At 36.1% G+C, this 13855-nt stretch overlaps 1 protein-coding gene across 4 annotated transcripts in view; it reads left to right on the forward strand.

Moving 5' to 3' along the window:
- Window positions 1-1258: 1258 nt before the first annotated feature.
- Window positions 1259-13855, forward strand: part of LOC128987878 (ribosomal RNA processing protein 36 homolog) — a 34336-nt gene continuing 21739 nt past the window's right edge. Inside the window, exons 1-2 of one of the 4 annotated variants that reach the window (XM_054408950.1) lie at window positions 1296-1397; window positions 3058-3218. The gene's annotated coding sequence lies outside the window, so the exon portion shown is untranslated. The other 3 variants (XM_054408949.1, XM_054408951.1, XM_054408948.1) reach the window with 3 other exon arrangements.

Genomic DNA, 13855 nt, shown 5'->3' on the forward strand with positions numbered 1-13855 from the left:
ATGGTGTGTGTTTGTGTGTCTGTCTACTACTCAATAACGCAAAAACTACTGAACCGACTGGGCTCAAATTGCACACACATGAAGCTACAGTTCCGAGGATACATATAGAACTATTCCCGCTTCGATATTGTCCTAGGGCTCTGCCCAGTGGGCTTTCAAAAATTTGAGGTGAGAGATTTAAAAGTAAATATTGATTGATGGTATATCCATGGTAACAAAGAACAAACCTAGAAAGTTTAAAAAATATAAACAAGCAGAACTAACTGTCAAATGAGTTTTGATTTCACAATTCCACTCCACACAGCTGGTTCAAACATATTAAATACTGCACGAATATTAAAACAGAGAGGGGTAAGGATTATAAATTTAAAATAATGATGTCACTAGCCCGAATGTAAACATTATTTAACATTACTCAAATGGAGCTGTCAAACAATATGTTAATATAATTTCATCAGTTACACCATTGGTTTATGTTTATGATCTATTATACTGAGTCTGTTCTAATATTTGTGAAATGCTGTAATAATATTTTACAGGCAATGAATTCGTTGTAAAAGAAATCATTCATGGATATAGGAAATAATTAAGATTCTATAATCATTGCCAAGCCATTATCCTGAGTTTTATGAGGTTTATTTTTATTTTTGTGTAAACAGCAATATAATCCCCCTTCCGCAGCAAATTTATAGACTTAGTGAATTACCATTTACCTGATTATAATTTCGATAAAATATGTTAAAAAAATTACCCTATTCTTCATATTTATTTCAATTTTCCTATTTGTTTCTATTTTTTGGTTTGTAACTGTTGTGATAGTTTTTTTGTTTACAGTGCAAACGTTACAGTGCAAACCATTTAACACGTTCTTTTATTGTACCTTAAAATCTATCATTGGTTTTTGTATCGTAGGTAGCCTAAATAAGTACTCACAGTATGAGTACTTATTTTTTACTTATACTTATACTTTTCCCCCTCAATGAATTCGTGTATTTCACGAAGGTGTCGAGACAAAACCCACCGATTAACAAAACTCTTATCACAAAACTGAGCACTGGCATACATGCATTGTTGACAAGACAAGCCAAAACGATTGAGTACACCACGCGACCACGCGACAGACAGCATTGAATTTGACGTTTAAGTTCGGCACTGCTCGGTAAGATTCGGAAGCGTTCGGCACAGCGCAGTAGTGGGGGAAGCGTTGTTCCGATTTCAAATTCCGCTGTCCCGTTTCTAGACAGACGAAAAAAAGGGCGGTGACGGTCTGCTGACGGCAAGGTCTCCTCTCCTGTGCTGAGTCGGTGCGGTGACGGTCATTGATAAACAAATGTAAACAACCTAAAATCGAACCATCATTATTTTAAAGAATAATAATCAATGGAAAATATCTCAGGGTGTGTTTTAGTTTGTACTTTGATTGTATATTTACCCATTTTTATTTACGGAATTTAGGTTATTTTAAGTCCAATGTAGCCTAGCTCGAAAAAGCATAAGTTACATTTGATACAACAGTAAGTTCATAACCTAACTTTGACTTGCAGCTCCCGGTACAGTAGTAATGCCTTGTAAACCTAACCTAAAACCTTGGGTAAACCTACCTAGCTTTTACGTAGGTCCTCTTCATAGTCGTTGAGACCAGGGAATTAGTGATGCGCGATTGTGAGATGTTTGAACGATCAAAATGTTCCTTCTCGAGATGTTCTGCTTATCGATTGTTTCGATTGCTTAGCGAGAGGTTTGCATTTGTTAAGCCTAAATGTCTGTTCACCGCATCACTGTCTACATTTCATGAGAGTTGTGACAAGGATGTTTGTTCTTTTTCTAGATTCCTATAGAATCGTAGACTATTATGCAAAACATATAATTGCTGATAAGTTATATAACACGATTTTGTTTGTAAAATATATCGTCTTGTCAATAGTTTTATTGAGTGGTATTAAGTCACTATTCCGTAGATAAAGTAAGTAGGCTAATATATCCATGAACCTTCCTTGGTTTTGAAGTAAGATATACCTCCTATTGGGGGTCATTCCCCGGCAGATACAATGGAAATAAGATTAAATTAATTGATGATGCCGTACTAAAATGAAACAATCGTCACGAACATCTCGTTAAAACCTCTCGCCTCTCGGTTCTCTAGAAGAATGCGGAGCAGACGGAATGCAAGATACGAGAGAAGAGAAGCCGTGCTGAAACGAAACAATCGTCACAAACATCTCGATAAAACCTCTAGGTAAGAACCTCTCGCTAAGCAAAAATACAATCAAAACGTTTTGATTGTAACATCTCGCAATCGTGCATCACTACAGGGAATCGTCAAAATTTTTCTTTCTTCTTTGGGTTCATTCCGATAAACCGACACACAGGAATAACTTATTCATGATAGATCGTTATCATAAAGAAATGGCCCTTAAAACAACCCTTGGACTTTTGCTTGACCAGTGTTTTTAATCCAGGAGGCGGATAAGTTTTAGGCCCTAGGTCTCACCAATAGCTGAGCTTTAAGATTATGGCATTGGGAAACAGCTCTATGTATTAAGTTCCATGATCTTGATCAGGGCTAGGCTAGTTAACTTAGTATCTGATTAAAAGTGTGGGAGTGGCCCACTTACTTAGGCAGACGTCTCAGACATGTTAAGCAGTGGAGGTGAAGACACAATTACAAAACCGTCTACATGGAATCACTATGCAGTGCTTTGTTCGAAACTTATGAAACGGCTGTCTACTATAGTACGGTATTATAAAGCAAAGCGTGTGTCAATTGATTTTTTATCTTATCTTATCTAACAGGGGTGTGCCAGTCGCTGGTCTAAGTGGTTTGGTGAGCAGATACAGAGACAGCTGGGTTAATTTTGCCAACAGCCTTAAGCTTTAAACACAAAATTTGATCCCAAAAGGAAACAAAACTTTTAATTACTAGGTACAATGACACAATATTTGAATTTAAGTTAATTTCCAATTTCATTCTCATCCCGGGCGATTGATGATTAGAGCAATTACTAATACTAGGCCTACTATTTGGCCAGGAATAATTTTATTTATTTATTTTTTCAGTCTAAATCCCGGACATTTTTAGGTTTTCCAAAAATCCCCCGGACGTTTTTTATGTTGGTACCCAAAAAGAGGACGTGTCCGGGGAAATGAGGACGTCTGGGATCCCTACCAATGACTGACAAGCGAGGCATGTTCAGTGAACTAACTTAATCAACGCTGAAGTAGGTAGCTAAGCTATAAAATTAATCTCTGACAACGACTGTAGGAATGAAGCCAGGTTATGTTTATCACGTAAATTAAGATTAAAGTACAAACAAAGCCCTAATTCTGATAATCTAACGAGGTCGCATAAGCAAGAAAAAAATAATCTCAAAAATATCAAAAACAAATTGTCTTGGAACATGATGCTATGCTTTGCAAAGCCGATAAAGGAATTACCATGGTTACAATGTACAAATACCCACCCCGAAGCAAACCTGCAGACTTAGCAAATGTCCATTTGCCTGATTGGATTTACACTAAAAAATGTCTCCTTAAAAATATCACATTTATTACCTATAGAAATAGTTTAACGAGTACTTAGGTTTGCTGCCACAGGGAGGGTAAACAAGTATTTTTTGTTATAAAATGTTAATAGTTTAGTAAGAAATGAATGTATTTTCCAAATTTGATCAAAATATCTCTATATATTTAATACACAGTTGTAACACTGTTTTCTCAGTAATTACTGGACCGATCTACAAGATTTATGTCTCAAATTAAAGGGGATAGTGTGTAGATTTGCCGAACTTCGTTAGAATTCACGTTTTAAGGGCTACGACCTACAGCCTTTTAAAGGTCGAGTCAATACAATTCTTATTGAAGAATATAATACGCAGTTTATAAATTATTCATCAGCTGTTTAATGATTGTCAGACATTTGTTATTATTTTTATAACCTCACTTTAAGTATGCAATTATTAAACTGGAGTTTCTGTTTATAAACACACGATTTTGATCAAGGAAAGTGTATTTGTTAACTTATTTATGAAATGTTTTAGTTTTCCTGCAAAGTGATCTGAAGGAAAGTAGTAATTGAGTTTAAGTTTGAGTATGGAGTGTGAAATAATACCCATAGTAGGGAACGGAAACTTATTGTTTTGATCAATATAATTTATTCTCTACGGCCACCAGAATAATCATGGGGAAATCCGCTTGCAAGTTGTACATATAATTGCTAATGAGTGGGAAACATACAAACATTTTGTAGTAGGTGACGAATCTTACTCAAGATCAGTGTTAGATGTTCAGTGGTACCAAACTTTACCTTCTCAAGATGGCGAGTACGCTGGGATACGTGGAACTAAATATGTTCATAAACAAGCAAACTACAACTGTTGACTTATTCTCCATAGGAATAACATAAGAATTTTAGATTTAAATTTTTTTTGGATTTTCGCTGTAACCATTAGGCGCATAAGAACGCTTCAATATATACTAAATTATTTGTTTTTTTAAGCTCTACAAAATGGTTTGGAAAGCAATGGGATAAACCTATTTTTATCCCATAAAACCCCCCATAAACCCCCGTTCCCATAGTCCGATCATGCTGGTTCGCAAACTCGTTCAAATAAATCTAGGTGTACACTTTTATACCAAATTTCATCAAAATCAGATCATTTTTGCTCTAGTTATCGTGCTAACGGACACATATTATATAGCCTAGCCTTTATATATGAATTTGAATGGATGGTGTTTTTGGCCTCTAGGGACCTCAAAACGAAAAAGTAAATCGGTCCTGGGTCCAGGTCTTACCATGAGTACTACGGTAATAGCTTATTCCCTATATGGGAAATTCGGAAATAGGATTATATCGCTAAAGTTGATGAGTTTATTACTGCCAATGAAGTTTACAAACAGTTACAAAAAAAAAAATCAATACTTTAATCAATTCCAGCAAGGTATTATTCACTGAAAATGACATCCGCCATTTAGGCTACCTATTATGAACCCATCAGCACCAAAACTACGCGGCCTTCCTAAAGTACTCAAAACAGGTGTTCCCATCAGGCCACAGGCCGATTACACAAACACGCACTCCAAAAATACAAAAATATCACATTTTTGTAAAAAAACATGTTTTTGCCAGATTTTCACATTTTATTATTGAAAGTACGCGTTTATTGAAGGTAGACTATATAAGTAAATTAAGTTTAAATACTTTACATGTAAGCCCAATTAGTGTACAATAAAAAAATATCGACATTTATTTCAGAACAAATAGGAGCAAGGACAATATTTTATCGGTGACTTTTTCCACTGCAGTGGAAGGCCCCTGCTTGGAGTCCTCCAAACGCGGTTGGTTTTCTTCCTTGTACGATACTGTTATCTTGTTATCTACAGGGATATCTTGCTTTTCCTTGTGGTTGGTGCGCTGATAGCTGGGTAGTTATTAAAGTTATCGGTGGACAAATTAAAGACACCGATTTAGTTGTTCACTGGTTATGCTGAATTTAATATTTAAAACAACCTAGTACAAAGACAGAAACGATGTTACCAGTTTGGAATTAAAAATATATTTAATTGAATCGAGAAAAAAAATTACAAATAAGAAAATAGCGGACTGTATAAATGAACAAATTCAATTGAAAAAAACGGTCGGAGGACGCTTTACGCGTCCCTGTCGCATGAGTTTTGTAAAAACACTGATTGTTACACTTTAAGCATCCCCAAGCCCTGACGGGCCAAGGGAAGGGATTTTTAGAAGGTTACTTTAACAATATGGTGGAAGCTCAAACACCTTGTCTTCGTTCCCTAAATTGAAGATATGCATTTTAAATAGAAGTGAAAAAATCCATATATAAATCCCAAATAACATGAACTTTTGAAAAAAACTGAAAGTCACACCTCCCATAAACCATATACTTAAAACGTTCGTCATGAAGAGAAATCTTGTGCAAAACTATCCATTTTTTTCATAAACTGCCCTTTAAGGTCGTTTCCTTTCTAAAGGGGACTTTCCATATACTTATGTTAAAAATACCTAAGCTGTAGTACTATTTGTTTGTTATTCTTTCAATTGTTTACCTTATTAAAATTAGGTGTGATTATTTGTTTGTATTACTGTATTCTGTTTTGTTTATTCCAGCTTAACGTAATCAATCAATAGTTTTATTAATCATACTTATGAAGTAAAACGGGGTGAAGCCAATGGGTAACAGCTAGTATAAATGGTATACATTTTGGGATAATTGTTTCATAATGTAAAAGGAATGTTACTTGATGTAAGACACATATTAATGAACATTTAAGTATTCTAAATATCATTCAACATGAGAATTCCCATTTCAAGATTTTGATGGTGTTCGTGTGGTCCTTTTGAACTCGGGATTCTCTGCTGTCTACATGTGCTGCTCAGAGATTTTGAAGTGAACACCACAAAACCTTTCCAACTCTTCGGTAATGTGAACTATGGATGTGTGCATTTGTAATCATCCAAAGGATACATGATGTCAGAAATATTATACATTCTAAATCAACCCTCAATTTTAGCGAATTTCCCATAACTTATAGGGAACATAAGTTAAAATAAAATAACTTCAAATATGGTAATTTGAGCTATTACCATAGGTCTCATGGTAAGACCTAGACCCGGGACCGATTTACTTTTAGCTAATTTCCCTTATAGGGAATAAGCTATTACCGTAGTACTTATGGTAAGACCTGGACCCGGGACCGATTTAATTTTTCGTTTAGAGATCCCTAGAGACAAAAAATCCGTTCAAATTCATATAAATATATTTAAAAATGTGTCCGTTAGCGCGATAACTCAAGCAAAAATCATCCGATTTTGATGAAATTTGGTACAAACGTGTAAACCTACGTTTATTTGAACGAGTTCGCCAACCGGCATGATCGGACTATGGGAACAGGGTTTTATGGGGTAAAAATTGGTTTTTCCCATTTTTGACCCTAAAAACTTAAAATTTAGCAATTGCTTTCCAAACCATTTTGTAGACCTTAAAAACCAAATAATTTAGTATATTAAAGCGTTATTATGCGCCTAATGGTTAAATAGAAAATTCCAAAAATCTGTAAATTTAAAATTCCCATGTTATTCTTATGGAGAATAAGTAAACTGCTGTAGTTTGCTTATTTATGAACATGTTTAGATCAAATTTGGAAAATGCATTCATTTTATACTAAACTATTTTACAAAAATATACCTTTTTACCCTCCCTGTTGCAGCAAACCTAAGTACTCGTTAAACTAATATTATTGAAACAGGGAAATGTGATATTTTTAAAGAGACATTTTAGTGTAAATCCAGTCAGGTAAATGGAAATTCGCTTAGTCTGCAGGTTTGCTGCGGCAGGGGTATTTTGTTTTGAGGTCCCCAGAGGTCAAAAACACCATCCTATCAAATTCATATATATATATACTAGCTGTACCCGCGGGCTTTGCCCCGCTTAACTTCATAAGTATTCTCATGGCTCAGTCACGTCCTGGTTGAAGTTTGTTCGCTACGCTCACTACCTTCAGGTTGGAAATCGTTCGCTGCGCTCACTTGTTTTCAGGTTAGCTCGTTCACTACGCTTACTCGCCTCCAGGTTGATGTTCGTTCGCTACGCTCACTCAACTTTTGGTTGCAAATTAGCTGTTGTCATAAATTAAAAAAGTCATCCCTTTTATTGTTTATAATACAGTACTTTGATAAAGGTTTTTATGTTTTAATATTTAACATTGAAGAATTTAAAATCCAGTCAGGTAAATGGAAATTCGCTTAGTCTGCAGGTTTGCTGCGGCAGGGGTATTTTGTTTTAAGGTCCCCAGAGGTCAAAAACACCATCCGTACAAATTCATATATATATATATATACACCTAGCTGTACTCGCGGGCTTCGCCCCGTTTAACTTCATAAGTATTCGCATGGCTCATTCACGTCCAGGTTGAAGTTCGTTCGCTACGCTCACTCACCTTTTGGTTGGAAATTAGCTGTTGTCATAAATTTAAAAACAATTAATAGTGCTGCACCCTGTTGGTAATCCTTGTAACTTTTGTGCTATTGCACATCATAGAACAGAACCAACTTGTTTAATTGAAACAGCTGTTAAGATTCATTAATTCCTTTTAAATATGAAAGATCATAAGATTAACTTGGGGAACTACAGAGCCACTGGGGCGGAGCCCGAAAGGGTTTTTGAGATAAGAATATGCTTTTATGTTAATCGGGAATGTGAGCTATCATCATGCCAAATTTCAGCCCAATCCGTCCAGTAGTTTATGCGTGATTGAGCAACAAACACACACACAAACATACACACAAACTCACAAACTTTCAGATTTATAATATTAGTAAGATATATATATACTATCTGTACCCGCGGGCTTCGCCCCGTTTAACTTTATAAGTGAGCTTGTTCGCATGGCTCAATCACGTCCTTGTTGAAGTTCGTTCGCTACGCTCACTCACCTTTATGTTGGAGCTCGTTCGCTACGCTAACTCGAAACCAGGTTGAAGTTTGTTCGCTACGCTCACTCACCTTTTGGTTGCAAATTAGCTGTTGTCATAAGTTAAATAAAATAATAGTGCTGCACCCTGTTGGTAATCCTTGTAACTTTAATGCTATTGGACATCATAGAACAGAACCAACTTGTATAATTTAAACAGTTGTCAAGATTCATTAATTCCATTTAAATATGAGTACTCATAAGGTTAACATGGGAAACTCCAGAGTCACTGGGGCGGAGCCCGAGAGTCAGATCAGAATAAAAACAACTTAGTTTTCCTTTTTAATGCCTAAAGAATCAGTGTAACAAATTTCAGCCTCCTAGGTAAATGGGAAGTGGGAGAATTAGTGATGAGTGAGTCAGTGAGGGCTTTGCCTTTTATATATAGACTAGCTGTACCCGCGGGCTTTGCCCCGTTTAACTTCATAAGTATTCGCATGGCTCAATCACATCCTGGTTGGAGTGAGTTCGCTACGCTTACTCACCTTTAGGTTGGAGCTCGTTCGCTGCGCTCACTTGCCTTCAGGTTAGCTCGTTCACTACGCTAACTCGCCTCCAGGTTGAAGTTCGTTCGCTACGCTCACTCACCTTTTGGTTGCAAATTAGCTGTTGTCATCAATTAAAAAAATACCGGTAATAGTGCTGCACCCTGTTGGTAATCCTTGTAACTTTAATGCTATTGAACATCATAGAACAGAACCAACTTGTTTAATTAAAACAGCTGTTAAGATTCATTAATTCCTTTTAAATATTAAAAATCATAAGGTTAACATGGGAAACCCCAGAGCCACTGGGGCGGAGCCCGAAAGCCCGATCAGAATATAAACTACTTAGTTGTCCTATTTAATGCCCAAAGAATCGGTGTACCGAATTTCAGCCTCCTAGGTAAATGGGAAGTGGGAGAATTAGTGATGAGTGAGTGAGTCAGTCAGTGAGGGCTTTGCCTTATATATATATAGATATGTGTCCGTTAGCGCAATAACTCGAGCAAAAGTGATCAGATTTTGATGAAATTTGGTAAAATCGTGTAAACTTACGTTTATTTGAATGAGTTCACGAACCAGCATGATCGGACTTTGGGAACAGGGGTTTATGGGGTGAAAATTGGGTTTTCGGGCATTTTCTACCCTAAAAACACAAAATTTCACAATTTCCTTTCCAACCATATTGTAGAGCTCAAAAAAAGAAACAATTTTGTTTATATTGTTGTTATATTTTGTTGTATGCCTATAGAGGTTGGCAGCCCTGCCGAGTGACGACTAATTGCTGCACGTACCAGTCCACATTAATTTAATAAATTTAACAGTTTCTACCAATTTTTCGAACACTAATATAAGAGTATACCGTTTTTAAAGTAATTCTGATTGTCTGGAAAGTATAAGTTTTTATCGGAAAGTCTCAATTAATGAAGAACGAAGAACTTCTCATCGGCGCTGCCAGTGCAAAGGAAGAAACCACCGGCCGGCCATTTTGATCAGGTCTACTACACCGTTGAGGGGCCATACCGATATCTACTTTTCCATTTATCCCAGTTTTTTACATATTCCTTTTCTTTTGAGACCACAATGTTTAAATGAAAAATAGCTTCTTTTTTACAGACTAATCGGCATCAACTCAAAGTAAGATAGTTTTAACTTTTCAACTCATCACTATTAGTCTTTGCTCGGCAGGCATGTCCTAGAAACCATTTTGTCAAAATTTTTCATACAACATTTCTTCATTTTTCGAAACAACATGCCAACCTCCACACAAACACAAATTCAACACGAAACATGCACTTCCTGCAGTAAATTAATTATTGATGAAGAATCTAACTCTGTTGCATGTGAAATATGCAACAAATGGGTGCACTCTGATCCTTTGTGTAGCGGCGTAAGGAAATCAATCTTCAAACTAATAAAAGCTAAAGACAACTATGCTTGTCCACCTTGCATTAATATATACAAAAGTATCAATAGCAACATCCCTTATAGGGTAATCAAAGATGAACTTGACGAGGCTGTCAAACTAGAGGAAGCATTGCTGGCAGAAAAAAGCTCTGCAAGAGCAACTCAACCTAAAGGAAACTGAACTAATACAGTTAAGAGACAAACTAGTCCTAGGGTTGAAGGGACCAAGCGAAACATAAAAAAAATTGCGGCTGGAATGTGATGGTTAGGAGGGGTAAAGTAGGGCTCACTTAGTCTCAAAGAAATTTGAGAATAAGGGAAGCAAAGCAAAGGTTCCGGGACCTGACCTGTCGCTGTCTGTTTCAAACTCGTTTGAGGTATTGACAGGGACGGGGCAAGCTGCGGAAAAAGTTGATTGATAGTAGGCCAGATAGTGACCCTAAAAATAAGAACTCTAGTGTTAATTTAACTAAAGGTCTCGGGCCTAGGCCTAAACAGCTGAATAAGGTTTCTGGGGAAAATTCCGTCAAGCCAAGGCTGTTGCTTTTTGGTGACAGCCATGCAAGAGGGTGCGGAAGTAGGCTAAACAGATAAGCCTATACAGAGTACAAAATACTGTTCTTCCAGGAGCGCCCCTAGACAAAGTCCTTATCGATCTCAAAGACGAGCTGGCAAACAGGCCTATTGGGAAGAATGATATGTTTGTCATAGTAGGTGGGACGAATGATGTTTCTGTCCAATCAATTGAAACAGTCTTAAACAATTTGAAAGACCTAGAACAAAAAGGCATTGACCCAAAGCAGATTTTGATTGTTGAAACACCTCTTCGGATGGATGATAAGACAAAAAATTAACTAATAAAGAAACAAAACAAAAAAATCTTCGATTTCTGCTTAGAAAAATACTTTCCGTACATAGGCTTAAATAGTTTGCTTGATTGCTGCTATACGGAGCAGGGGCTGCACCTAAACGATAAAGGGAAGGATCTATTGTGCAATTTAGTTTTACTGTACATTGAAACAGTAGGCTGTGACAAGTCCTCAAAAAACTTGGAAACCAGCCTAAACCAAGAAAAAACATAAATATTAACACAACTAGGCCAAAGGATTGTGACAACATTAAAAAAAATTGAAATTATTGAACAGTTTTTGCTCTCAGAAAAATCTGGTTTATTTTTAATCAACGAGAATGGATTAGACCAGGTGTGAGCCTAAGCGCACTAAACATATCAAATTATGAATTTCTAGCTGGATATGGCAGAACAGATAGGGGCCTAGGTGGAAAATAGGCCTATATTTAAAAACATACACTGTGATATTATAGAAAATATTAAACCAACAACAATTGGCAATAACCTTATCAAAGAAACAGTTTTTGAATGTTCCAAAATAAATTTTACCATAAATAAAGAATTTTTTACTGTTGCATCAATTTATAGATCTCCATACCAGAATAACCTAGATGAATATTTCAACAAACTCAATGAATATTTAATGCATTTGGATACAAAAGACAGGCATATAATTGTAGGATCAGACTTCAATATAGATTTATTAAAGAAAGACAATAGTTATCATAGATTCCTTAATGAAATAGAAAGTTTTAACTTGAGACCAAATATAACAGAGCCTACTAGAATTACAGAGACCTCTAGCACTTGTATAGACAATTTCCTCACAAATTTTAGACCATCGCATGCTTCAACAATTGAACCTCATATCTCTGATCACCGTGCCATTTCCATTAAAATAAATGTTCAGATGATTCTAATAGACACTATTCAAATCAAACAACGATAGAAAAGAGAAACATAACTACAGAAAATCTTAGAGAATTAAAATTTAGACTTAAATATGAAAACTGGAATTCTGTGTACTTGGCAAATGATGTCAACGAGATGTATAATAGCTTTATTGATACGTTAAAGTATCACTTTGATATTAGCTGTCCACTAGTTAAAAATGAAATAAAAACAGGAAATATGAAAAGGTCCAAGTGGATGACAGCGGACATTCAAAAGTCGAAGGAGGATATGTTCCAGCAATACTCAATATGGAAGCTTACAAAATCAGCCCATGATAAGAAGAAATACATAGAACTCAAAGACAATTATGGGAAAAAAATCCAAATAGGAAAGTTAAATTGGGCTCAAGAGAGCATAACCCAATAAATAAATCAAAGGCCTCTTGGAATGTGATTAACAGCTTAAGAACACAGAAAAAAGATAATAGCACCAATATAAGCTTGAAAATAAATGACAGAACCATAGAGGATCCTTGCCAAGTCGCAGAAACATTTAACACATATTTTGCAAACCTATCAAACCTTGTAAATGGCAACCACCTAGGCTTCCAAGTCTCAGGTTTTCCTATCAAAGATAATACAGTCTGCAAAATGACCGATTTTTCTAAGATCACACCTCAAAAACTTGATGATATCCTCTCCAAAATGGAATCTAAAAAATCTAGTGGAATCGATGAAATCAGCATGCACACACTGTAATTTTGCAAATCTGAGATTTTACTGCCGTTGACTCACATAATAAATTTTTCCTTAAAAATTGGATTTTTCCTTGAAAAATGCAAAATAGCTAAAGTCAAACCTCTTTTCAAAAAGGCGGACAGAACCGATCCGGGCAACTATCGTCCAGTCTCGCTTCTTCCGTCAGTCTCAAAATTAATTGAAAAAGTAGTTTCGGAGCAACTTACTGAATTCATTGAAGTAAACAATATTGTCTGTAATAGACAATATGGTTTCAGAAAAAAACAGATCTACAAAATTGGCTCTCATTGATTTTGTTAATGATTGTATCGATGCGGTTGAGGCTGGCGAGACAGTGGTGGGTTGCTTCGCCGAGTTGTCAAAAGCATTCGACTGTGTCGATCATCATTCTTTTGGAAAAATTGGCTTCAATTGGCATTTCCGGAATTGTTTTCAAATGGATTGAGTCGTACATGACAAACCGATACCAAATTACTGAAATTAGAGGAAAATCAAATCAAAATTAAAAATGTCATGTCGACTCCTCAAAAAATCACAAGCGGAGTTCCTCAAGGATCCGTCTTAGGACCTCTCCTATTCTTGGTTTACATTAATGACATCACCAACGCGATTCCAGAGTCTGATGTCTACCTCTTTGCCGATGATACAACATTGGTCATGAAGGGTAAGGATGTTGAGACTCTAAAGGGCGAAGCAAATGAAAAAATTTCAGATCTTTCTAAATTTTTTGAAGCAAACAAACTTAGTTTAAATTCCCAAAAAACGAACTAGCCTATTTGTGTTTTCAAACAGCACAAAAGCAAAATTCCAAAAATAATAGGACTCCAAACCTATTTATAGGAGGGAATCAAATTGAACAATCAAAAACAGCTGATTTCTTAGGGGTGAGGCTGGATGATAGACTCGGATGGGGCGAGCACATTTATGGATTAGAGAGGTCGCTTGCTCGGATTATTCATTCTACGTAGGATGAGGTC

This window comes from Macrosteles quadrilineatus, unplaced genomic scaffold (assembly GCF_028750875.1).
Source record: "Macrosteles quadrilineatus isolate MER2022 unplaced genomic scaffold, UCM_ALF_1.0 Scaffold_2__2_contigs__length_208266976, whole genome shotgun sequence".
Taxonomy (NCBI): Eukaryota; Metazoa; Arthropoda; class Insecta; order Hemiptera; family Cicadellidae; genus Macrosteles; species Macrosteles quadrilineatus.